Source organism: Oryctolagus cuniculus, chromosome 5 (assembly GCF_964237555.1).
Source record: "Oryctolagus cuniculus chromosome 5, mOryCun1.1, whole genome shotgun sequence".
Classification (NCBI taxonomy): domain Eukaryota; kingdom Metazoa; phylum Chordata; class Mammalia; order Lagomorpha; family Leporidae; genus Oryctolagus; species Oryctolagus cuniculus.
In genome coordinates, this window is record NC_091436.1 from 7,485,635 (window position 1) to 7,510,398 (window position 24,764).

The 24,764-nt window shown below is 57.1% G+C and overlaps 1 protein-coding gene across 3 annotated transcripts in view; it reads left to right on the forward strand.

The window, feature by feature from the left end:
- Window positions 1-24,764, forward strand: part of AGPAT4 (1-acylglycerol-3-phosphate O-acyltransferase 4) — a 98,643-nt gene that overhangs the window by 45,636 nt on the left and 28,243 nt on the right. The window contains exon 1 of one of the 3 annotated variants that reach the window (XM_051855177.2): window positions 19,542-19,675. The exons of the other annotated variants lie outside the window; for them this stretch is intronic. The gene's annotated coding sequence lies outside the window, so the exon portion shown is untranslated. Of the gene's footprint in view, window positions 1-19,541; window positions 19,676-24,764 lie in introns of those variants that run through there. 3 annotated transcript variants of the gene reach the window in all.

Consider the following 24,764-nt stretch of genomic DNA (forward strand, 5'->3'; position numbering starts at 1 on the left):
AGCACTTGGGCCATCTTCTGCTTTCCCAGGCCATAGCCAAAAGCTAGATCGGAAGTGGAGCAGCCGGGACTTGAACTAGTGCCCATGTGGGATGCCGGCACTGCAGGCAGTGGCTTTACCTGCTATGCCACAGCACCCCTCCCCCTTGAATCTTACATAGGAACACAGGGGTCTGTGTCTGCTAAGTAGATTAGGAGAAAAGCAAGGGAGGGCCAGTGGAGCCTGAGACTGCGCGATGGGGTTGCAGGGCAGGTGTGCTGCCCGGCTCCCATGGGCGCTGGCTGCAGACATTGCTTGGCCAGGGCTGTGCTGGCTTTTCCCTCCTCACTGCTTTCCACCAAGAGCCCTGACGGTATTGGCCTGCTTCAGCCTCCTGTCATTTCTTCCCACCCAACCCTGTAACCACCACCACCACCCGCCCACTACCCCCACCCCTGTGGGGGGCCCAGAGTCCTCCTGAAATGGAGACGGCGCCGACCAGCGCGTGGCTGCTTTGTTGGACAGCGGCAGGGGGAGCCAGCTGTTGGCAGCCTCGCAGATGTGGCCGTAGTGAACGGCGTTTGTTGTTTGTTTCCTTCCATCCCTGTCTGCTGGGCACGGAGCAGTAGAGAGCCGCCAGCGTGTCTGATCCCGAGCAGCGCTCCAGCCCTGTGCGAGCAGAAAGGGCTGTCTGTGGACGGAGCTGGACCTGGCGCTGTCGGAGGGAGGGTTGGGAGGTGCTGTCATGTTGGGAGGAAAGCAGAGACCGCGGTGCCTTGGTGACGACGTGGTTTGTGGGAAATGCAGGTCATGAAAACGCTGTGTGTACATTTCCAAACTTTTTGCACCAAAATAAATTTCTTCTAATTCCGTGTTTCCATGAGATTTTTGAAGTCCCCTTGGGTGCTGGGACTTAGGGAGTTCGCACTGCTGAGAACCCTGGGCACCGTTACTGTGGGATGGGGGATCCTTCTGCCTGGAGGCCCAGGGGAGCTTAGCCGCGTCCAGCATCTCAGTGGTTCAGGTGTGTGCTGGACTGCAGGCTGTACAGACCAGAGTGTCTGAGGTTCAGACAGCTTGTTAGGAATTTAAAGTGCATCTGTGATGTGTGCCAGACGGACCGGCCTGGGAATAAACATGGAGAACCGAGGTATTTCGATGGGAGCGCCGGAGGCTGGACCAATCCCTGGGTACCACTGTGTGTTCCGAAACTCCGGAGGGTGGCGTAGCCGAGAAGGAAGGAGCCGTGTTCCCAGGGAGCTTGGAATCCACAGAGGTGCCCACGGGGATGTGGGATGAGTTGGAACCCCCAGGAAGGTGGGAACCTCTTTGTTTGAAGACAGGGGCTGTGGGTAGGGGTGGGATCGTGCACTCAGTGGGATGATTCGTGTGTCTTGCTGGACTATGGAGGCTCATCTGATAACGAGCGTTAGCATTGTACCCTGGTCTGTAGAAATGAGAACCGTGGAGCGTCCGGGGAAACAGATCAGTACTGAAGCTGGTCTGCAGAGGCAGTCGGAGTGTTGTGTGCGTGTGGAGCTGGGTGTCAGCGACTGATTCGTCACCACTGCACGTGGCCCTGTTGCCGGTGCCTCAGTCCTGTCCCCGAGAAGCCGGCACCAGAGGTCTGGAAGCTGCAGGGGGCGTGGCCTGCTGGTGCAGGCAGCCTGGCAGCTCCTCTGGGGCCTGGTCACCCTGAGATGGTGCTGACGGATGCCTTGCTGTGCCCAAGAGGGAAGCACCGAGCAGCCCGGAGAAGGGATTTTCTCAGTTTCCTCCCTGCATTCAACTCACTGCCGGCAGGTGTGCCCGGGCCGACCAGGCTGTGTGTGCTGTCTGCCTCCGGGGGGCTGTGCCTCGTGGGAGACCCAGACTGAGCCCCATTCTCTCGGCTGTGGCTACGGCCCTGCCCCACCTACTGCAGACATCTGGGGAGAAAACCACGGGATGGGAGTGCGCTCTTTCAATGAAGTAAATAAGTACAGTATTTTTTTAAAAAGATTTGCCAAGACACAGGCTCTTGAATGCACATGTACATTGAAGGGGTTTCACACTTTCCAGGAAGCCAAGAGTTCTGGGGCTATCCCACTGAGAAACTGGAAGGGCTGGTTTTTGGCCCATTTCTCTGCTTGAATGGACTAACTTCCACTGTCTGCCCTCACTGGTTCTCTCTGCCATCCTTTGAGTTTCTTTTTTTGGCTCACTGCTTTTCCAGTAACAGAATTGTCATTGGTTCCTTTCGTATCTTGTATTTATCTGCGTGGCTGGCTTTTTTGGTTTCGGGAATACTTGTAATGATGGCCATCTTAAAATCCTTGCTAGATAATTCCAGTATCCATGTCACCTCAAGGTCAGCACATGTCAGTTTTCCTCTTGTTCCAAGTTGGGATTTCCCCGGTTCTTAGAATGTTGAGTGTATTCTGGACATTTCGGGTATGATGATGTGGGACTGACTCTTTTTAGTTTTTTTTTTTAACTTATTTTTTTTATTATTTAAAAGAGTTACAGAGGGAAGTAAAGAGAGAGAGACAGGTTTTCTACCTGCTGGTTCTTTCCCCAAATGGCTGCAGCAGCCAGAGCTGAACTGATCCGGAGCCAGGAGCCAGGAACTTCCTCCGGGTCTCCCACGTGGGTGCAGGGGCCCAAGGACTTGGCCATCCTCTACTGCTTTCCCAGGCCATTAGCAGGGAACTGGGTCAGAAGTGGAGCAGCTGGGACTCAAACCGGTGCCCATAAGGGATCCCGGCGCTGCAGGCCGGGGCTTTAACCCAGTCCACCTCAGCGGCCCCAAGACCGGCTCTTACTGAGACCTGTGTAAGCCGGTTTCCTTCCACACTGTGCCACTGGGGCCTGGGGTGAAGTCCTGGCTGGGGAATGGAGCTGTTGCCAGGGTGGGGCAGCAGGTGGAGGGAGGGGCCCCCACTCAGCCCTCCCTGATGCCGCCCAGCAGGTGCAAGAGTTGGGGCCCCTGGGCCTCCTGACAGCCTTGTCCTTCGTGGGCCGCGGGCCGGTGGTGGTCCGGGCAGGGCCGGCGTTTGCCCGTGATGTGTTGTCAGAGCAGGGCAGTTGTGGTCAGAAGTTTTCTGTCTTGCTGGTCCTGTAGTTGGAGAGGGCTGTTTGGTGTTGCCAGGCTGGGATATAGGAAAAAACCTGCAGAGTGCCCAGGGCGCTGCGGCTGCTCAGACCCGCAGGGGCCCCTCGATAGTCTGCCGCCATGCGCTTGTTGTCTTTGCAACGTCCACGGGTTCAGCTGGCAGAAGCGTGTCCATCCCACCTCATCCCCGAACGGGAAGCCCAGAAGGACTGTGTGAGCGTCTTAGTGCAGAGAAACGACTGAACAGATCGCAGTAGAAGCGTGGTGCGTACACGCTTGTTTGTGATTAATGTGGTAACTTCCACACTTAGAGCCCCCCATCCTTATCTCAGAATGGATTCACCTGCAGCGGATGTCTGATTGCTCTGCCTGTGGGAGATTTTAAAATGCTTCCAGTAAGTGCTGCTGCGTCTCCCTTTAATTCTCGGCGTCTGTCTAGTTGGCCACGGGCGGCAGCTGGGGGTGTCTTGAGGAGAAAGAAATGAAACGCACTGTAGCTCGCCAGGCGCGGTGTGCGCTGGGTGAGCCCCTGACCTTAGAGGGCCCCTCTTCCTTGGCATTCCCTGAGTCCCTGATTCGGGAGAGCGCCCTGACCTCAGCGGCAGGAAACCAGGTGAGCCAAGACTGAGGTTCTCTGCCCAAGCCCAGAGGGTGGCCTGGCACAGGGCCCCCTGGTCAGGGACACAGGGCCCACTGTGTGTGGCCGGTGGGGGAGGGTCGGGCTGCCAGCGAGTCCCTGTCTGTGTGGTCCTGGGTGAGGGGACCCCCACGAGGGCTGCCACACCCTCCGCTCTGTCCACACTGCCCAGGGGCGCCTGCCCCGTCCTGGGCTTCTCTCCAGAACTTTCTGCGGTCGTCCGTGCCAGGTGGGTGCTTAAATCTGACTCTGTAGTTGTGGGCGGGGGAGGGATTCTGTTTTCTCCATTTTTTTTTTTTTCTGGCCACAACTGAAATTATTCTCACCGCTGGCTTTAATAGGTACGGAGTAATGGTAATGGGGACAAAAGGAACAAAGGCTCCTTGAAAGCTTTGCTTCCCTGAAAATCCAGGAATGTGTGGGGTTCTCCGGGGGAGCCCCTGGCTCCGCCGCGAGCCCCCGGGGCACCCACGGCCCGCGCGCGTCCTCTGTCCTCGGCCCAGGGCTCCTCCGGGCTTTGAGGCTGAGGCTCCCGGCTCCCTTTCTCCTGCAGCTGCTGCCGGGCAACCGCGGATCGCGTTTGATTGACATTTTGTGTGCCTTTTAGGATTTAATTAGCATTTGCAAAATTTAGGAGAGTTAAACTTCATCACGGGATAATGAGATAATGAGAATTGAGTGCCGTTTCTGGGTGATTGTTCTCAGCTGAAGGATAAATCTGGCTGGGACGGGAAGCGGGAACCCAAGTGTTTGCTTTGCAAGGCGGAGCTGCTTGCTACACTCAGTACATGCGTGGGAGCTGGAGGCTTTCTCCCCATCGGAGCCAAAGGACTCGCAAGTGCAGGCGCCAGGGCAGTGGAGGCTCTTTAAGAAGGCAGTGGTCACAGGCCATCCTAGAGGCCGTCTCTTGCAGGCTCAGACATGTTAACGTATATTGGGCATTGATGGAGAACGTCAACGCTATAACCCCTCTGTGTACATTGATTAGTGTAAAGAGTACGTGTACTTAACTCCTCGGAATGCAAGTGAGGAGAAGGCAAGTTCATAAAATATGTCTTCCTGCCTGTGTGTGTCATTTTTTTAATGACTTATTAATTTATTTGAAAGTCATGGTTACAGAGAGCGAGAGAGAGAGAAATCGATCTTCCAACCGCTGGTTCACTCCCAAGATGGCCACAACAAGCCAGTGCTAGGGCCAGACCGAAGCCAGGAGCTCCCTCCAGGTCTCCCATGAGGGTAGAAGGGGTAAGCACTTGGGCCGTCCTCTGCTGCTTTCCCAGGCCACCAGCAAGGAGCTGGATTGGAAATGGAGCAGCCGGGACACGAATCTGCACCCTTATAGGATGCTGGTGTCTCAGGTGGTGGCTTTACCCACTACACCATGGCGCCGGCCCCTGCCTGTGTATTCAGAATAGAAAGAGTGAACTCAAGTGAGGAGTCTGGGGTTTTCTGGACACTGTGCTACCTCCTCTTGACAGCCCCAGCCCCTCTACATCTGTATCTTGATGGCGCCCAGGCCTGGGCAGAGCGGCAGAGCGCGTCTCCAATACATCATTTCCCCTGGGAGTGCAGTAGGTGGAAAGAAGGGTGGAGTGGAGAAACACACCCTGGTGAGGTGTGGGAGGGGGTCACGAACTGCGCAGGTGGGCAGTGGGGCGTCTGCCGGGGGTGCTCCACGGCGGCTCGCACGAGTTCCAGCCAGCAAAACCCCGTGTGCTCCTTGTCATTCGTCGCTCATTTGACAGACACCTGTTGAGCAGGTATCTCGCGCCAGGTGCTGTGCCGGGTGCTGGCTTTCTAACAGTGCGGCAGAGCCCTAGGGCCAGGAAGCTGTGCGGTCCAACACTGTGGAGGAGACAGAGGCACCGGCAGACAAGGACACCACAGCTTGTCTGCCACTCTCCGAAGCCGGGCGATGAGTCACCCGTGACGCAGTGGCCTCAACAACGCTCCGTTTGCCTGTGGCTTCCCTGGGTCAGGAACCTCGACAGGATCCGGTCGGGACAGCAGACCCGGCTCCGGGTGCTTGGTTCTCGGTGGGAGGATCCAGGGCTGGGGGAAGGAATTGGGGAGTGGGGTCTCTAGGCCTGGCAGTTGATGGGACCTCAGCGGGGGCTGTCCACGGGAGCAGCTCAGCCACGTGGCCTGGGCTTCCTCAGAGCGTGGGGTCTCCTAGCCGGCAGCGCAGGGCCCGAAGCGCGTGTTTCAGCTCACGGGGCAGCTCAGCTTGAAAGCAGGCGTTGTTTCCACCGCGTTCCCCTGATGCGGACAAGTCCGAGGCCGCCCAGATCAGGAAGAGGGGCGGGGCCCAGTTCCAGCTGTCAGTGGGGGAAAGGCTGGGTTCTGGAAGAGCACAGGGGCTGCGCTGCGGTATTGGCTCACACACACACTCACACCCTTAGAAATGACCATATGTTGAGGAGGACGATTTTTAAAAAAATATTTGAGAGATTTTTTTAAAAAGATTTATTTATTTATTTGAAAGTAAGAGTTACACACAGAGAGAAGGAGAGGCAGAGAGAGAGAGAGAGAGAGAGGTCTTCCATCCACTTGTTCACTTTTCAATTGGCCGCAACAGGTAGAGCTGTGCTTATTTGAAGTCAGGAGCTTCTTCCAGGTCTCCCACGTGGGTGCAGGGGCCCAAGGACTTGGTCCATCTTCTGCTTTCCCAGGCCATTAGCAGGGAACTAGGTCAGAAGTGGAGCAGCCGGGACTCAAACTGGCGCCCTTATGGGATGCCGCCGGCACTGCAGGCAGTGGCTTTACCCACTAAGCCAGAGTGCTGGCCCCTAGAGAGAGATCTTCCCAAATGCCCATAGCAGGTGGGGCTCTGCCAGGATGTAGCCAGTAGCCAGGAACTCAGTCCGGATCCCCAGGTTGGAGGCAGAAGCCCAAGTATTTGAGCCATGACTGCTGCCTCCCGGGAGGTTCATTAGCAGGAAGCTGGAATCAGGGGCTTGTGCCACTTATGGAAGCCAGGCCCTCACATGTGGGACACTGGCATCTTAGCCGTGGGGCCGAGGAGTGCCCGACCAAGGGTTGAATGACCCAACAATGGTGATTATTAAATGTCATTGACGGTGTCCCCTGAAAAAATTGGAACCCGATTTCCCCAAACCTTGGGCAAAGTTAGAGAGAGAGCTTCCATCCGCAGGTTCACTCCCCAAATGGCTGTGATGGCCAGGGCTGGGCCAGGCCGAAGCCAGAAGCCAGGAGCTCCATCCTGGTCTCCATGGGTGTTAGGGGCCCAAGCACCTGCACCGTGCTCTCATGCTTTCCCAAGTGCATTAACAGGGAACTGGATCTCAAATGGAGCAGCTGGTACTTGAACCTGTACCTGGGCGGGATACCAGCATCCCAGGCAGTGGCCTAACCCATTGTGCCACAGTGCCGGCCCCGTGACCTCCCTCTCTTGAAAGTCGGCCGGCCTTAGTGACGGTCTTGTGTACAGTTAAGTGGTGTAAGTGATGCTGTGTGACTTGCAAGGTGAAGGCTTGGGAGGCGCAGCTCCTGCCTGGTTCCCTCTCTGTCTGCCCTTCCGCATTCTGGGGGCGGCCAGCCATCACAGCATTCATGCATGAGCACATTCAAGCAGCCCCCAGGGAGGCCCACGAGGCGGGGTGAAGTCTGCAGGCAGTGGCGGCACCAGCTTGCTACCCTCAGCCGGCCCCAGCTGATCCTGACTACAGCCTCCCAAGACACCACTGCCGGCAGGACTTGACTGTGTCAGCCAAGAATCCTGACCCCCCAGAACTGCCTGAGCCATACACGTTTGCTGTTACCCTAAGCCAGCAGGTTTGGGGGTGCTTGTTAGACAGCAGTCGATACCCAGTGCAGACGGTGTGAGTTCAGTGGGTGGTTGCACGAGAGCCACCTTGTGGAGGCTGGCGAGGCCGTGCAGGCTTCCTGGAGGTGGACGCAGGAGTGGTGTGTCGTTGCTAGCTGAGCCTGGGAGGGACGGATGGAGGCTTGTGAACCAAGATATGGCAAGGGAGGACACTGAGAGTACACATGGCCAGACTGTAGGTAAATGCCAGGGCGGGCGTGGCCGGGCTCTAGGTAAATGCCAGGGACGGGTGGCCGGGCTCTAGGTAAATGCCAGGGCACGTGTGGCCGGGCTCTAGGTAAATGCCCGGGCACCCGTGGCTGGGCTCTAGGTAAATGCCAGGGTGCGCGTGGCCGGGCTCTAGGTAAATGCCAGGGTGCGCGTGGCCGGGCTCTAGGTAAATGCCAGGGACGGGTGGCCGGGCTCTAGGTAAATGCCAGGGACGGGTGGCCGGGCTCTAGGTAAATGCCAGGGACGGGTGGCCGGGCTCTAGGTAAATGCCAGGGCTCCCGTGGCCGGGCTCTAGGTAAATGCCAGGGCTCCCGTGGCCGGGCTCTAGGTAAATGCCAGGGACGCGTGGCCGGGCTGTAGGTAAATGCCCGGGCGCGTGTGGCCCGGCTCTAGGTAAATGCCCGGGCGCGTGTGGCCCGGCTCTAGGTAAATGCCCGGGCGTGCGTGGCTGGGCTCTAGGTAAATGCCCGGGTGCCCGTGGGTGGGCTCTAGGTAAATGCCAGGGACGCGTGGCCAGGCTCTAGGTAAATGCCAGGGCGCCCATGGCCGGGCTGTAGGTAAATGCCAGGGTGCGCATGTGGCTGGGCTCTAGGTAAATGCCCGGGCGCGTGTGGCCGGGCTCTAGGTAAATGCCAGGGACGCGTGTGGCCGGGCTCTAGGTAAATGCCAGGGCTCCTGTGGCCAGGCTCTAGGTAAATGCCCGGGCACCCGTGGCCAGGCTGTAGGTAAATGCCAGGGCGCCCATGGCCGGGCTGTAGGTAAATGCCAGGGTGCGCGTGTGGCTGGGCTCTAGGTAAATGCCTGTGAAGTGAGGGCTTTGCCACATGGATCGGGAGCCTGCTGATGCATTTTATGTGTTTAAAGTGCAGGGACTGGCCTGGCCCTGACGGGGCACAGGGGCTTCCCCACCGCTCCTGTCGCCCTGGAGCTGCTGGGGATGCAGTCTCCGGTCCTGGAGCAAGTTCCCGGGGTGCAGATGCCGCCTGCCTGGGAAGCCCAGCTCCGGGGGCAGGGGCTTCTCTATCCCCAGGAGCGGCCCCACACCTCGCTGTCAGAGCGCGTGCTGATGGCAGCCCGCGAAAACCCTAAGTGGCTAATAAGAGAAACAGAAAGCCATCATCTTCCCTGGTGGTGGTGTTTGTTTTTTTTTTTTTTTCTTTTTCAAATGACTTCCTTCTCTGTTCTATTTTTATCCTGGAGTGCTCTTTGAATAAAAATGACTTAAAAAAAAGAAACAAGTGACTTGGCTCCTCTAATTTTCTTTTCTGCTCTTACTTAGCGTGTCCCTTGGGGTGGCAGTGCTCATTAACCCAGGCCCCAGGATGATTGCCACTTTTCATTAATGGCTTCTTAACCTTCGCTTCATCTGATTAGGCCCAGAATTAAATCTCTCTCGAGGAGCCGCCAGTCCCTGCAGCGCTGCCCGCCTGCCTCTCCAGGAAGGGCCGGTGATCGATTCTGCGGCGGAACCCGAGCCGATCCATGGGACGAGATTTCCTTCGTGAGCGCTCGATCTGGGGCGCCTCAGGCCACGAGGGGGCACGTGGCTGTGCAGGGCGGCCGTGGAACCATCCCCTGGCCTGCCTCGCTTCGCTCTCGCCGGTCCCCAGGGTCAAGTGTGTGACTTCAGGTTGAGCAGTGACCCACTGTGCAACAGGGACCTGTGATACTGAAGCAGGTGGTTTGAAGAGGTCAGAGATCACGGCCACAGAGAGCTGGCATCTTAGCCTGTGTGGTGGTGGCACATGGCCGCAGGTGCAGATGTGTGTGTCCTCGTCGAATTCCAGCCACGTGACTTGCCTGTCCTTGATTGTCAGCCCAGGGCACGAGATGTGGTCTCTGAGGAGGAGAGGAGGCACGGGTCATTGTCTCCACAGCCATCCTGAGCGGACAGGAAATGAGGTGTGCACTCAGCAGGTCACAAACACGCGGTTGCCCTCCTGGTCCACGCCTGCTCCCATCAGATGCTGAGTGGAGTTGGGGTGGCGGGGAGAGCAGCAGCAGCAACCTCCCCTGCCCAGCCAGGAGTTGCCTGCAGGACCGGGGGGTGACGTGGCTCAGGGTTCGAGGGGAACACTGAACCAGCCTCTTCCTGGGGTGCCCCGCACACTGGCTCTGCGTGAAGCACGCGCAGCTCTGCCTGATGCGTCCCGTGTGCATAGGAAGTGCACACGCTGCCATGATCTCACAGACGCCACGCCCGGCCTCACACTGCCCTCGCGGGCCTGGCCGAAGTCCAGGCTGGAACTTAAGGTCCCCTTTTGCTTTCTGTCCCTATTTCTTCCTGACCCTTCATGCCCAGGTCTGTCCCTGTGCAAAGCCAGCCACCCGAGAAATACCTGGGCACCTTCCCCTCACTGTCGCCTTCACCCCCGGGCCTCACCGCTGCAAGAGCTCAGAGCATCGGTGGCCGCCCCTGGAGGCCGAGTCAGGAAGTCTGTGGGCAAGCGTGAGCCTGGGCTGGGTGGGCTGCTGTGGCTGGCAGTGGGCGTGGGAGGATCAGTGTGGCCCACGTACCCTTGCCCTTGCTGGCCACTCCCAACACCAGGGCACTGCTGAGGACAGTTCCGCTGAGTGGGTGCCCCCGAGGAGCCACGCGTGTATACAGGCGTGTGTCACGGGACAAAGGGAATGAGTCCTGGGCAGTGTCGCTAGGTGATTTTATCATGCACACGTCGGGTGTGCTTATGTGGGCCTACTCAGTGTAGCCTGCTAGTTGGTGCAGCGTGGGGCAGGTGGGCTACACTCCTGGGGGGGGGGTGTTACTGCCCTGAGTACTGCAGGCCACTGTCACACAGTGGAAGTACTTCCGTATCTACGTGCAGAAAAGGCACAGGGAATATACGGCATGAAAGGTACAACTAGTGTATGGGGCGCTCACCAGGAGGGGCTGGGTGTGGCTGCGGGCAAGGCATGGGGTGAGTGCGAGTGGAGGTCGGGGGCCCGGCCTCGGTGCACTCCTCCCTGCCACCCACAGCTCTGTCTCCTTCCCAGCTGCTCTCTCTGGCTCTGCCTCCAGCCTCCCCCAACTCTGCGGGTCCCCAGGTTTCTTAAGGATGCTCTACATGGGGGTGCTGGCTCCACACACCACGTCCTGGCTGCTAGAGTCCCTTCTCGCACAAAGTCAGCTCCCCTGAGATGAAGAATTGCATCCTTAGGAGACGCACAGGGCTGTTCTGTGACCACAGTGTCACTGAGGCCCATTAACTGAGGGTGGTCCCAAACTCCAGACCCCTTAAAGGCTATTTTGTTTTTCTTAAAGATTTATTTGTTTATTTGAGAGGCAGAGTTACAGAGAGGCACAGAGAGAGAGAGAGAGAGAGAGGGAGGGGTCTTCCACTTGCTGGTTCACTCCCTAGATGGCCGCAACTGCCTGAGCTGAGCCGATCCGGAGCCAGGAGCCAGGAGCTTCTTCCAGGTCTCCCATGCGGGTCAGGGGCTCAAGGACTTGGCCATCTTCTGCTTTCCCAGGCCATAGCAGAGAGCTGGATCGGAAGTGGAGCAGCTGGGACTCAAACTGTCGCCCATATGGGATGCCAGCACTGTGGTCATTGGCTTTATCCGCTGCACCACAGCGCCGGCTCCCTTTAAAGGCTCTTGAACACCAGGGCATGTGGCAGCCACGTGAGTCATGAGGCCTTTGGTGGTGGGCTGCCCAGGTCACTGTAAAAGCAAAATGCTCTAGGGAGACAATGACCACGTGCCCCTGCAGAGCTCTGCCATCGGAAACTCGCCTGAGTGGCGCGGACAGCAGATCTGCCCACTGCCTCGTGCACCTGCTAGAGCGAAGTGGGCCAGGAGTAATGGCCCATGGCAACAAGCCCTGAGGGATCTGGAAGCCGCCTGCGCATCACAGGTTTCTGTGCTGTGGGTGGTGCTGGTTCCGCGAGAGGACGGCTTTCCTCGAATCCTCGCTAGAACCGTGTCTGCCGAAGGGTAGGAAGTGACGGAGACGCGGCATAGCTCCACGCTCCTGGTCTCTCTCGGTCACTTTGCTCCCTCTGTGTCCTCGAGAACTGTGAGGTTCCACCATGCACGTGTCTGCTGCACACGTTGGGATGGTGCTGAGTGAGCTGTTGGTGTTACATGCGTTCTAGGAAGCACCGGTGGGCCATTCGGGATGGCTGACTGCAGCCCAGGCTGCCAGTCCTGGGGAGCATGGAGTCTGCTGTGTGTCTGGCTGCCTCTGAGCCATGGGGAGTTCCTGGCGGGACACCCCACGCAGTGGATGCTGGTTTTGGAAGGCGTTTGTAATCCCATTTGTGTTCCTGCTCGGTCGTCCCACAGCACCGTCTGCGTAATCGCCTGCTGCTGCTTGTTTGGGGTGTCTGCCCTGGAAAGGGAGGGAGGGAGTTGTATTCTTGTCTCAAGATGCCCCTCAGCTTAGGTTGCAGTTAGAAGGGAAATTCACTTCACATCCTGGTCACTGTCTCTGGGTAGTTAAGTTAAACTGTATTGCATTCTTTTGGAGAAAAGTAGAATAGATTCAGTTTTGGAGCTAGACAATGTTGGTCTCCAAGAGGTTCACTCCCTAGATGGCCGCAACGGCCGGAGCTGAGCTGATCTGAAGCCAGGAGCTTCTTCCAGGTCTCCAGTGCGGGTCAGGGGCTCAAGGACTTGGCCATCTTCTGAACACTTCTCAGCTGCTCTTCTGAACAATTGAAATTCCTAAGCAGTTGCATGGACAGTGGGGGCCGGAATGTTTCCTGTACTACGGATAGATCCTAACTCAGCGTCTGTAGCCTTGTGTGAGAGCTACATGGCTGCCGACCAAACCCAGCCTGGGCAGGTTGCCCAGTGGGTCGCAGGCAGGGCTGGCCTGGGACAGCTGCACTGGTCAGGGAGAGCTGTGTGTGAGGCAGTAGAACTCAGGCTTGAGAAAGGTCACAGCCCCCCGCCACACTGACCGGCCCTGTGAATTACTCCAGCCGTCCCAGGGTAGCCGTAAAAGGCTGCAGGAAGGAACCAGGGACAGATCCCTGACCAGCGAGGGCCGTGTTCCTCTGGAAGGGACAAGTGCATCAGGTCCTCCACAGAAATGGTTTCATGCACTAATTTGTCAGCTGTTTCTGGAGCTCCTACAATGTAACAGGCATGGAGTCTGGCAACAGAAGTGAACAAAGTAACTTTGTTTCTTCAGGCAGAGTGTGGAGACATGCACACACCAGACAGGCAGATAGGCACACACGCGAGCGCGCACACAGACACATGCACACGGTGGCAGTGAGACAGACAGGAGACAGGAGTGCTCATTAAGGATTGTCACACCATTGCCATGAACACGTGGTGCTGCCCGTTAGAAACGTAACAAGAATCACATGTGTGGTTTCTAATTTCCTGGAGGCTACATTAAAAAATTCAAAAAAACAGGTGAAATTAATTTTATTGATGTATTTTTACTCAGCCTATTCAAATATTTCAAAATATGTCCATTAGTAAAAGTCTTGGGAGATTTTGCATTTCCTGTTTTGTCTGAGGGCTTCAAAACTCAGTTCGTATTTTCCACCCACAGCAAACCTCTGTTTGGCCACATTTCGAATGCTCAGTAGCCAGTGGCTACCCTGCAGACCATGATGCCCAGCCCTCATTCCAGGGGAAAATTATGGCTTAGAAAAAAACTACATTTTTAAGACTGATTTATTTATTTGAAGGAGTGGGAGAGGAAGAGGGAGAGAGGAATCCACCATCTACTGGTTCACTCCCCCAGCAGCCAGCCTGAAGCCAGGAGCCTGGAACTCCATCCGAGTCTTGTATGTGGGTGGCAGAGACCCAGGTGCTTGGGCCATCATTTGCTGCCTTCCCAGGTGCATGAGCAGGGAGCTGGAGTGGAAACAGAGCAGCTGGGACTTGAACCAGCACTCCTCTGGGTGCCAGTCTTGCAGGCAGTGGCTTAACCTGCTGTACCAAGGCACCAGCCCCTGGCTTAGAAAAATTAACTCTTTAACACAGAACTCCCATTTCAAATATGACTGCTTAGCTGGTTTTGCCCAACCCTTCTTCTGAAAGTAAATACAAATACTAGATAAAATATGTATTTAAAATGGTCTTAAAAGTTTCAAAGAAGTAACAAGGTAGTACGGCCATCTCAGGAAGCTCTAAGAGACGGTAGAAGGTGAGAGCTTTAGTCATAGCAGCACAAGTGCTGTGAGGATATGTGAGGGGGACTTCAGAAAGTTCATGGAAAAGCAGATTTTAAAGATAAGTTTATTAGCCGGCGCCGTGGCTCACTAGGCTAATCCTCCGCCTTGCGGCGCCGGCACATCGGGTTCTAGTCCTGGTCGGGGCGCCGGATTCTGTCCCGGTTGTCCCTCTTCCAGGCCAGCTCTCTGCTGTGGCCAGGGAGTGCAGTGAAGGATGGCCCAAGTCCTTGGGCCCTGCACCCCATGGGAGACCAGGAGAAGCACCTGGCTCCTGCCATCGGATCAGCGCGGTGCGCCAGCCGCAGTGCACTGGCCGCGGCGGCCATTGGAGGGTGAACCAACGGCGAGGGAAGACCTTTCTCTCTGTCTCTCTCTCTCACTGTCCACTCTGCCTGTCAAAAAATAAAAAAAGTTAAGTTTATTTTGATGCAAAAATTCTGAAAATACCCGTGCATGGGATTTTCATAATTTGCTTCCCCTGTGAGCTCTGTGTTGATTGTTCGTGTGCTGGCTGGCAGACTGGAACCTCAGCAGCAGCTCAGCCTTCAGAGCCCAGAGCCTGCCTTGGGGTCAGGTTCATTTTCCTCCTTCAGATTGGAGCCCTGAAAAGCTAGAGCCCTAGTGTGAAGAACAACCCAAGGCAAGCCCACCCCGCAGGCCCGGTGGCCCGTGCGGAAGTCTGTGTGGGCTCCGGACTGAACTGAAGGTGGCAGAAGTCTCTGGAGTGCAGACAGAGCAGCCGGCCTGCAGATTTGCGTGGTGTCCCATTCCCGGAGGCTCTGTGGCTCTCCCGTCCGTGGACTGCACCTGCTGGCTCTAAGGAATAGGAAGCAATAAAAGTTGCAGCAGGTGTTTCAGTGAACCAAAAGAACCTGAAGGAATAATAATTAAAATCCTACTGAATTTAAAAACTGCAGCGCGCCAGCCGCGGCGGCCATTGGAGGGTGAACCAACAGCAAAGGAAGACCTTTCTCTCTCTCTCTCTCACTGTCCACTCTGCCTGTCCAAAAAAAAAAAAAAAAAACCTGAATATACAGGATTAATGTCAGCGTAAACACAGCTGCACTAAATCGTAGTGAGCGGGAAGCACACCACAAGGAGACATCCAGAAGCAGTAGAGATGAAGAGATGAAGATACCTTGGGAAAAACCAAGGCACCCATAGGAAAGACTGGGCCCTTCCAGAGAAAGGGGCATAGAGAAAGTGAGAATTTTCTGGAGCTGATGGGTGATATGAATCCGAGATTCAAGAAGCCCAGTGAAACCCATGAAAAGCAAATTTGGCAAATCACACTTAGACCCGGGGGGGGGGGGGAAGCTGCAGCCCACCCAAGTGCAGAATGGGCCCTTCGCTCTCAGAAGGGGCAGGCCACTCCTCGGGCAGTCACGAGTGGAAGCCGAGCCGCCTGCCCGTGACAGGGGCCAGGGGCGGTGCAGTCACACCTTCTGTGTGCGCTGGAAGGGGAGACGTTCCCATCTAAATTCTCTATCCAGCAGAGATACCTCACAAAGACAGAGGAAAAAACAAATTGACTTTCAGGTAAACAGGGGTGAGTCCGTCACGATGAAACCCTCCCTAAAGACAGTGCTAAAGACACAGTTCTGGGAAAGGAGAGACCGTCTCAGATGGAGACCGAGAGAGGCAGGGTCGCATCGGGCATCGCGATCGCAAGTTCTGTCTGGCTAGAGGGATGAAATTCAAACTCTAGGCCAGGATGACTGACATATGGGGCAGGAGGAAGGGGATGCTGAGTCAATGCGGAACCTAGAAACCAGCCCAGAGGAAGAAGTGGTTACTACAGAAGAAGGTGGGGAAGGGGTGGAAGATACGTTAGTGTAGGACAAGCAGAGTGAACCCAGTAGTCCTGTGCCCTGCTCAGCCGGGTCCCAGTGGGGTGGAGGGAGCCCAGCATTGGAAGCACCGTTGGGAGGAATGGTTACGGTGCTGGCCTGGAGAGCAGTGTGGTCGGGGGTCCAACCCAGCCGGTTTGGGTTGCAGCCTCGGCATGTTGGGGCCTCCACGGCATCTGTCCATGGTGACTTCTCCCTGTAGCTCCACCTTAACCACACGCGGTGGAGGAGGCCGGCACCCGGCTCCTGCGCTTGGCGTTTTAAATGCCAGTCCATGAAAGCCGTGAGCAGCAGTGTGGCCTTGATTGTGTTCCTGATCTCAGCCGCCCGTGTCTCCAGGACCGTGACGGGTGAGGAAATAAACGCACGTGTCTAGTCTGGCTTGGTTTCAGCCACGCCTGGAGGTGCTGGGGTGGGACCTCTGTCCACCTGTGTCCACGGGGGTGCTCCTTCCTCCCTGCACTCGCCCTGTCGGCAGAGCCGGCACTCAGAGGGGCTGCACGCTGCTGCGGGGTAAGTTGCCCGGTTCGTTCCAGTTTGCCCCGGGCCACTTTTTTTTTTTTTTTTTTTTTTTTTTTTGACAGGCAGAGTGGACAGTGAGAGAGAGAGACAGAGAGAAAGGTCTTCCTTTGCCGTTGGTTCACCCTCCAATGGCCGCTGCGGCCGGCGCGCTGCGGCCGGCGCACCGCGCTGATCCGATGGCAGGAGCCAGGAGCCAGGTGCTTTTCCTGGTCTCCCATGGGGTGCAGGACCCAAGCACCTGGGCCATCCTCCACTGCACTCCCTGGCCACAGCAGAGGGCTGGCCTGGAAGAGGGGCAACCGGGACAGAATCCGGCGCCCCGACCGGGACTAGAACCCGGTGTGCCGGCGCCGCAAGGCGGAGGATTAGCCTAGTGAGCCACGGCGCCGGCCCCCCGGGCCACATTTTGAGGTTATTTGTGTCTGATTCCTGATACACAAGACAGGACGGAGGTCGAGAATGTGGGCTTAAGGGTCTGACAGCCTGGGCAGGGCCTGGGTCTTGACCCCTCCCAGCTCTGTGACCTCGGGCGCCCGTCTGTCAGGGACGCTGTGCCTGCCCCACTGCAGAGAGCACGTCGTAAGCGTGTGTCACCGTGCTTTGCCCACGCTGTGCAATTAATGAGCATGTTGTTACATTTGTAATCAAACGGTAAGCCTTCATCATGTCGTATTCTGGGAGGACTCTGACACCCACGTGCGATTCTGGGCAGATTTAGAGTCTGACCTGGCTCCCCTCGTGGGAAATCCACGCTGGGAAAACACTTTTCCCCTGCATGTGTTTGTCGAGAACAGAGAATAAACCCCGACTGTCGTCAACCTCGGGTCACCGTGTATCAGATAAATCCAGTGGTCACCCAACAGATCACCGTGTATTGGACAAATCCAACGGTCACCAGATCGACAAGCCCCTCGGCTTGTCTTTGTCCTGGAGAGCGGTGTTGCACATCCTGGGCAGACGGGTCCTTCCTCCCTCAGACCTGCCGCCACTGGCCTCTCGCCGATCTTTCTCCGCTGTGCCCACAGTTAGCGAGCGAGGTTTGGGATATTCAGAGTTAAGGCAGGATGAGAATCGGTCTTCTCCCTTAATACCCTAAGGACAGGGATCGGCTGGCTCCTCATTTCTGCTTTCTTCGGGGAGAGCGTCCTGCGAACTCCACTGATTGATCAGAGATAACGAAAACTGACTGGAGGTGCTGGGAGACTGTGAAGTCCAGAACCTGAAGCAGTACTGGGTGTATCTTCATCACTGAATTTATGGGAGAAACAGGAAAGACCAAATCACCCTACCGTTTCGTATTCTAATTGACAGACTGTAAGAGCATTTATTTTTAGCATCACAGTAAAATTGAGGGGGTCCCATATACTCTCCCTGCACACACAGACAGTTGCTCCTAGCACTGACAGCTTACATGAGTGTGGCATTCTTGTTGATTGATGAATCAGCACATAGTAATAATTGATAGATGATTATTTACCAGTTTACGTTAGCGTTGGAGTTCAGCAGGTCTTAGCAGATGCGTAATGCCATGTACCTAACAGGACACTACCACAAGGCAGGGTTGCACTGCCCTGGAAGTCCCCCGTGCCCCCCCACCCCCACCATCCATACCCCCTGCCTCCCCTGAACCCCTGGCACTTCCCACTCCCGTGGCCCTGCATGCGACACAGCTTGTGTAAGTGACGTTAGCTGGATGGCCATCTGCTTCTTTAATTCCGTGCCCCACAGGGTCTAAGACGACATTGATCATGAGGCGCGTCTATTACATAGCTCTAAGAGGGGAAGAAAAGTGTTCTGGTTAAACAAGGTACGCCACCAATAGCAAGGCACATCCTGATGTCAGGTGTGTTCACATGTGAACAGTGATCTCACACCTGTAACCTAGATCACAAAATACAGAGCCTTAGGGAAGATGAAAACACAGTGGAAAATTGGAAAAGTGCACTTGCATTGGGAGCGATTAGAAGAGCCAGGTGCGGGAGGGGCAGCTGGCGCGGGTGCAGGGGCTGGAGAGGCTGATGCAGGAGCAGAGGGGCCGTGGGAGACAGGGAGGGTGAGCTGTGCTGGGCCATGCTGGCCATGAGCCAACCTGTGAAGTGCACGGACCATGGAGAAAACCTGTTTGTGACCTGACGCAAGTTCTGGACCTCCCTGTCTCACGCGCATGGAGGATGGATCACCAGTGCTGACGGGTGACCACGGGGCTTCCAGATGAGCTGTGTGGGAGACAGCCCTCCCCTTTCCTCCTCTCCATCCCACGGGTGCCCTGCCCTGGATCCCACCCATGGCCCCGAGCTGCCCGACCTCCCTCCAGTGCCACCGCTGTGCCGGCCCTGGACCTGAGCACACGACTTGGTGTCACAGCGGCAGCCTGGTGGGTGACCAGGACAGTTCCTAGTCAGAAAGACCCCTGTGCTGTGCCTTCCTGTTCCCAGGGCTGCCGAGCAGTGAGGGCGTGGTGGCACCGTTGTGGTGCCCGCCCGCTGGCTTCACGGCTGGGCTGGAGACAGCTCGGGTGAACCTGGGCAGATGGTTTCTCAAGGACGTCTTCGGGGTTGGGAGGGAGCAGACGTGCAGAGGTTCTGTTCACACTTGGGATTCTGAGGTGTCGTGCAGACACGTGAGGCCAGCAGGGGACGAGGACCATCCCCCAAACCAGTGCAGATGTCCACGCCCAGAACGTGCGAGACCTTGGGAAGCTGTCGGTCTTCCATTTGTCACCTGTAGGACGGGATGTTGTCGCCCTGTGGCCTGGTGGCTGTTGTAAAAGCCCCGTTCAGCCCTCCACGGCTGCTCACCCCGAGGCGGTATCCCCGGCTTCATCCCCACGCCTCCCTCCACCTCCCTCCGAGAGCCACATCCTTGCCTGTTGCCATGGCTACGGCGGTGCTGAAAAGGACTGAGCTAGCTTGAACAAACCAGGGCACCCAGCTACGCTTACAGCACAGATACGCTCCGGATGATTTCCTGATGTGTGTTCCAGCCACCGCAGGGCTCACCATTAAGCATGAGTGCGTCTGCCACGCGGGATCGCAGGGGACGACGTATTGATGCTGCAGGATAATTTGCAGTTTCCGAATCCAAGGAAACCCTGCGCTTGTGTAAAGAACGAACAGGAAGCACCCGCCCACAGTTCCTGGCGGTGCTAGGGCAGGGTCTCGGGTCTCTGTGCTGAGCCCATTTCTCCCCCATGGGAGAGAAGGACCTGCAGCTCATACGGCATCCTCAGAAGCTAAACCTGTTGACGGAAGCAGCTGGGCTCGTGTCAGGAGAGAGACGGAGCCGTCTCCTGCAGCCCCAGGCTGAGGCTGACGTGGGCAAGCGGCTTGGGAAGAAGCCACTGCAGCGCGGTCTCCTCTCCACGTGTCTGCCCCAAAGAGGGATCATGACGATCGGGTATACTTTATCATCTTAAATATCCTTTTCAGAATTTTAAATGTGTGTGTGTGCTTGTGAGTGATGACTTTGATTTATGAAAATAAGCCCCATTCTATCCAGTGAGGGGAAGGTGAGCGAGGACATGCCATAGGGGAACGTTTTAAGCGGATATGTATCTTACCTAAATTTAGAAATGCTTTCGATGCCCCCCCCCCTTTTTTTTTTTGTTTTTTTTTTGTTAAAGACCATGAACTTTCAGACTGTTCCAGCCTGAAGTGATTTTTCACGTGGACCAAGTCCTGCTCGGTGACTTGTGCTGTCCCCTGGCTGGTGAGCTGCAGGCAGGCACGTGGGAGAAGAAGACGGGTGAACTTGGTGTGCCTGTGCCACACGCAGCAACACAGCAAGGCAGGCGGGGAGCCGCCCTGCACAGGCTGGGCGCGCGATGCCAGGAGAAGACAGCACAGCACGCCTGTGGGTAGAGCGCGAGAGGGAACAGCAGGCGGCAGAGAGGCCGGCCCAGGGGCGGGGTGCACCGCTGCTGCCACAGCTGCTTTCTCATTTATTGTGCAGAATAGTCCGTGAGTGCTGGCCCATTTTTGGGTAAAGATTTATTGGAAAAGCAGAGTGACAGGGAGAGGGAGAGAAACGTTCCATCTGCTACTTCATTCCCCAGATGGCCACAGCCCTGGGATGGGACTGGGCCAGGCTGGAATCAGGAGCCCAAAACTGGATCCGGGTCTCCCACACGAGTGGCAGGGACCCTGGTACTTGGGCCGTCTTCCACTGCCTTCCCAGGCATGTTAGCCGGAAGCTGGGTAGACGTGGAGCAGCTGGGACTCGAACTTGTGCTGATGTGAGATGCTGGCCTTGCTGGCAGCAGCTTAACCTGCTGTGCCGCTGCGCTGGTCCTTATCTTCCCATCTTCGCAGAGAGCACCGGAAGCCAGGGAGGTTCGGTGACAGGCCAGTGTCATTAAGCTAGTGAGGGGTGGGTGGGATGGAATTCGTATCCAAGGCAGAGCGATCACCCCATGAGGTTGTAAGGGGTGCATCGGGACTCAGCTGAGCCGAACCATGGAAGAGGGAGAAGCGCGGCCATCCTAGGTACTTCCGAGACCTGCACAGACTACGACCTGTCTTGGCTTGAGCTGTGTGGTACAAAGAAGGTAAAGAAAGCGGGGAGGGGCTGAGCTCCTTCTGTCTGGCTCAGGGCAAGCAGCCTTGGAGGTGAGAATTGGATGAAGGTGGCAGCAGCGCTGGGCTTGACGGGCAGGGACGCCGAGGGCAGGGAGAGTGGGTATCGGGACGGCGGGGACAGTCCTGGAAGTGGAGAGCTGGTGACTGGTGGACCTGGAGGATTCAGAGCGGGTAGGACAGGCAGGGCCGGGTGAGGCGCCATGGACGGCGAGATGTGAGCAGCTGACCCAGCGTTTGCTTGCTCCGGGTCAGGATTCTTGCAGACGCCGCACATGGCTGTTTGTAGAAAATGGCAGAGGGCGGGGGTGACCTGGGAAGTCGCCCCACTCTTCGGTCTGGACCTCAGATGTGTAGGTAAGAAATTCAACTTATTACCATTTTAATCGGCCTCTGGTTAACAGGCAGCTGCGTGGAGTGTTTGCCTGTGAGAACTCCGGCGCGGCTAACACACCCTCGGCAGGAATCGTAGAGGGGGGCGCGTGGCTGGCCGCCAGGAAGCGCAGTTCTGCCCTGGAGCCCCGTGCAGGAGCCCCGTGAGCTGTTTGCAGTCTCAGCCCAGGGCCGGGTGCCTGGTGTTGGCCAGACCCGTGGCGGGAGCCATGGTGGCAGAGGCTGCGAGCACTGGGGTCCCCTGTGGATGGACCCCTCAGGGGCTGCTCAGGCCCTGCCCCTGCACGACCCGTGTCTCCGCGGGGGTGCGTTCTCCCCCACAAGTCTGCCCGTTTCTTTTTTTTTTTTTTTTTTTTTTTGACAGGCAGAGTGGACAGTGAGAGAGAGAGACAGAGAGAGAAAGGTCTTCCTTTTGCCGCTGGTTCACCCTCCAATGGCCGCCGCTGCAGCCGGCGCACCGCGCTGATCCTGGCAGGAGCCAGGAGCCAGGTGCTTTTCCTGGTCTCCCATGGGGTGCAGGGCCCAAGCACCTGGGCCATCCTCCACTGCACTCCCTGGCCATAGCAGAGAGCTGGCCTGGAAGAGGGGCAACCGGGACAGAATCCGGCGCCCCAACCGGGACTAGAACCCGGTGTGCCGGCACCGCAAGGTGGAGGATTAGCCTATTGAGCCACGGCGCCGGCCCTGCCCGTTTCTGTTAGGCTGCTGGCTGGGCCTTTTCTCTCGCCCATCTCTGCCCTGAGCCTTGGCACTGGTTTTCCAGGCAGACGCTGATGTACTGCACACCCAGACTTCCTGGTTCTGTAGTAGGAACTGGGGACTGGCAGGGTCCCTCCCACGCGTGGCCCTGGGCTTGGCGGGGTGTCCACCTGTCTGTGCTGGGGAGAGGAAACCACCTGACTTCAGGAAGTTGTCCTTCTTCAAGAAATGGCTCCCCGTGACACCTTAGAAGCGTGCTGGCGGGATCCTTAGGAGTGTGGCACTTAAGCCACGTGCTCTGGCAACGGCTCCAGGCCTGGCACCTTGGGTAGCGGCACCGACCCGGGCAGGACAGAAGGCAAGGGTGCTTCAGACCTGGTGGCTGGCTGCAGCTCTCCGAAGCAGGGCGTTTGGTCCCCCGTGGGGAGGAGCGATGGGTGTGGATCAGGTGGAAGGAGATGGGCTGCCGAGGGAAGTCCTGGGGCTTCTTGCTGTGGAGCGTCTGCCTGCGTGGGTGAATTCGTGTTGTTTCTTACGTTTATTGATTTGGAAGGCAGAGTTACAGAGAGGGAAGAGGGAGAGAGAGAAAGAGAGAGAGAGATATCTCTTCTGTCTGCTGGTTCGCTCCTCATGGCCACAACAGCCAGGGCTGTGTTGGTCCAAAGCCAAGAGCTTCGTCTGGGTCTCCCTCGTGGGTGCAGGGCCCAAGTACTTGGATCATCCTCCGCCTTTTGCCAGGCACGTCAGAAAGTGGAGCAGCTGGGATTTGAACTGGTGCCCATCTGGGATGTTGGCACCATGGCAGCAGCTTAACCCCCTTTGCCACAGCGCCAGCGGGGTGAGTTCATATTTAATGTGGGTGTTACTGATCCCAGTTCTGTACAACAGACTGGACCCACGGCGTCCACTGTCCTTCCTGTGACACCCAGGAGCCAGGCAGGGAGAGCGCTGGGCAGACACCATGCCTGGTCATTGGTTTTATGCTCAGAGCTGGCCCAGCACCAGCAGGGCTGGCAGAGCAGGCCCCCGGCTCTGCTCACTGCCCACAGCAGAGGCACTGCAGCCCCGGGGGCCGTGGTCTCCGTGTCAGACAGCAGGAGACGCAGGCACGGGGCGAGCTTGCTCCCCCAGGTCACTGCCACGGAGAGGTGCAGTGCAGGGGCCCCGGCTCTGGCTTGGTGACTCCCGGGCCCAGGCCAGGCCTTCTGGTGAGAGCTGAGCAGGAGAGGGAGGGCAGAAAGCAAAGACCCACCCCGCCCCCCCACACACATTCCAAGGACCCTTCCCGCACTGGCCCTGAAAGGGAAGGCATTTGTAGTTCAATTCTGATTGTCATTTCCCTCCAAAATTAAATTAAAAGAAAAAAAAAAAGATGTCCGTGGGGGCCTCGGGCCACACCTTGCACGTGGCAGCTTTCTTAAGAGTTTTGTCCGCACCCCTCTCCTCACTGCTCCTGGTCATGGTGGCCGTGCTGGAGGCAGGGCCCGGTGGTCCCAGCCAAGTGTGGACGTGTCGCCCCCCCCCCCCCAGGCGTAGTGGGAGAGGGAACTTGTATCTTTTGACATTTTTATTACGAAAAACGTAAATGCACAGGAATGGAGAGAACAGCTTGAAGGTTTCTCATAGTCACAGCACGTAGATTCAACAATAAGTATCCCCCATACTGTTGGTTACTGGATTAGTGAGGGATGAAAATGAGCAGATTGTAGACATGGCATGAACTGTCACCCCAGTTCCCCCAAGCTGTGCTTTGTAAAGGGTAGGAACCTCTTAAAACCAGAGCCACAGTATCATCAGTACAACTATTGAAATCACCAATACTTTTCAGTATAATGACATCCATCTGTATCCAGATGTCCCCAGTTGTTGCCCCCCCCCCCAAAACACCAGCTCTTTCATACTTGGAGGATTTAATTCAGGATTTCAGTCAGCACTGTACATTGCATCTAGTGTTCGTGATTTTGAGAATTTTCTTTTCATTGCTGTGGGTTTATTGGAGCAGTAGAGTGCCCATTCTGGATGGTTCTGGACTCGGGCAAGTGCCCACCTAGTGTCCTTCGCTCCCTCCTGCCTCCTCCCTCCCAGTGCGCCTGTCCTGGTGGTTAACGTGACGCCTGCCGCACCTGCCACTGGCAGGCCGGGCGCTGCTGGGTTTCCTCAGGGCTGAGACCCTGGGACGACGGCCAGCCTCGTCCTCCCGCCGCTCCGCACCCAGCCCAGCAAGCACCACCAGCACTCCGCCTGGCTCGGTCCTCCTGTGTTCCCACCCACACCCCCACAAGCCCACCGCCTGTCCCTGGCTGAGAGCGCAGCTCCTACCTGACATCTGGCTCCCACCCTTAGCTGCCTGCCTCTGGAACTGTGGTCCTGGTTCTGGCACTGCAACACCCGTGAGTGAGACGCTCCCGCTTCCGACAGCGTCCAGTACATCCTGTTCTGGGGCATCACGCCAGGCCTGGTGCTCATCTTCCACTGACTCCGTCTCACCAGGGGAAGGGGCGGGGTCTGCTGAGCTCCCGGTTTGGAAGGTCCAAGCACCTGCTGTGGCTCAGGACTGGCGGGGCTGCTTCGCATCATAGTTGGGTAGTGTGATCGTGTCACCGTCACGCCAGGGGCGTGAGTGCGTCTCCCTCAAACCGGGAGCAGAGAGGGAACTGCTGGGCGGAGCCAGGGGTTTACAATAACCCGCTCCTGAGAACTCAAGGGCACACCCTGTGCCCCCCACAAAGCTCCCACCACCCCCCAGCACCACCCAGGGATGAGCATTTAGCACGTGGGCCCCTTGGGGGCGCTCAGCTGCCAGACCACCACGCTGCCAT